This window comes from Schistocerca gregaria, unplaced genomic scaffold, assembly GCF_023897955.1.
Source record: "Schistocerca gregaria isolate iqSchGreg1 unplaced genomic scaffold, iqSchGreg1.2 ptg000178l, whole genome shotgun sequence".
NCBI lineage: Eukaryota > Metazoa > Arthropoda > Insecta > Orthoptera > Acrididae > Schistocerca > Schistocerca gregaria.
The window spans coordinates 6,809,125-6,810,633 of record NW_026061728.1 but is presented as its reverse complement, the minus strand read 5'-3'; the positions used below and the strand labels follow the sequence as shown (position 1 = coordinate 6,810,633).

General features: G+C 46.5%; 1 non-coding gene across 1 annotated transcript; it reads left to right on the top strand.

The window, feature by feature from the left end:
- The first annotated feature begins 523 nt into the window (after positions 1-523).
- On the top strand, positions 524-596 carry Trnak-cuu (transfer RNA lysine (anticodon CUU)). Its single transcript has one exon. It is a non-coding gene; the product is annotated as a tRNA-Lys (tRNA).
- The last annotated feature ends 913 nt before the right edge of the window (positions 597-1,509 follow it).

Here is a 1,509-nt window from a genome sequence, read left to right as displayed (position 1 = left end):
ACCATGTGGCCTAACGGATAAGGCGTCGGACTTCGGATCTGATGATTACAGGTTCGAATGTTGTCACGCTCGTTTTTTTCCAGTTCTGAAAAAGAAACATACCGTTTTAATGTAGCAATTGAGCAGTACAAAACCGTCTGAATGTTGCTGTTGACCATTTTTTGCTTGGAAATGCTCTTGAGCTTGAAACACACACAACAAGACCGGTGTTAAGTAGCGAAATGGTCAGCAGAGTGCCGACACCGCGAATTTTGACTGGCACTTGCACATCTAAAACAACGACGAGAAAGTAACTCGTTCGGCTTTTGAGTCACATAAAGTATGTGTGTTAATTTGTACGCCACTAGCTCTGCATGCTGTCATGCAATTTCTTTACCTCTCAGAAATGATTATGACATAAAAGTGAAGTACGTGACGAGTGTGACGTTAGGAAAACATTAGGCAGCATGGAGAGATTCTGTATGGGACCACCCAACCAAACGAGTACTGTGTGACGTCCTTTCCGGCAGGTATTCAACGAGGTAGCCGGCTAGCTCAGTCGGTAGAGCGTCAGACTCTTAATCCTAGGGTCGTGGGTTCGAGCCACACGCTGGGCGGAACGGAATTTTGTTCCGCTGCAGATGTAAATTACCGTTTTTCAGATTAACGAGATGTAATGGAAATAGCAACTTTAAACTTTGCCTACATCTCTGTCAGTCACAAGGAAACTGTATTTGAATGTGAAGGTGATTTTGTAGACATGTGTGGAAGACATGTTCTGAAATGCAAGTGTTGTTGTTTGGAGAGCACATCGGTTACGTGTCAGATGTGTAGCCAAGCAGTAATGGGTCGCCATAGCTGCAAATATTAGCCGGTAATATGAAGTGTTGTCAGCTGAAGTCTGATGATGCAGACGACCGTAAGGACGAAGTACCCAAAAGTACCACTAGGCCGCGCCTCTTTAGGTCAGTGGTAGAGCACTGCTCTAATAAACCAGGCATCGGAAGTTCCATCCTCACAGGAGAAAGATGAATTTTGGAAATCAGTAGCGCGTCGTGGCCGTATAGCAAACAGTATCTGTGATGACGAACAATTAGCGACAGACGTTTTTTTAAGAATTACTCTCAGATGTGATTAAGGCGAATGGCGCAGATAACGCCTTAGCCAAAGCGGTACAGCATAAGGTGGGACGAGGCAGTCTGAATTAAATTTTATAGATGTATTTCTCACATATGTCAGAGCGTCTCCCGGTCGTCGTCGTCGTCGTCGTGGTCGTCGTCGTCGTCGTCGTCGTCGCCGCCGCCGCTTCTGCAGAAGTAGCAAATGGCCATCGTAGCAAATGCGGCGAGGGACGCCCTGCCTTCGGTTCCGTATGCACAAAGTGTGTGGTCTTGTTTCTCAGTCTATATTTGGTCGGTCTCGTAAGAGGTTGAATGTAACGAATGGGTGGGAAAGAGCAAGGGGCAGCGGCTGTGTAGAACGAAAACACAAATCCTCAGGGGTGTGAGCGTTTCGAGCTGAGTCGTATAC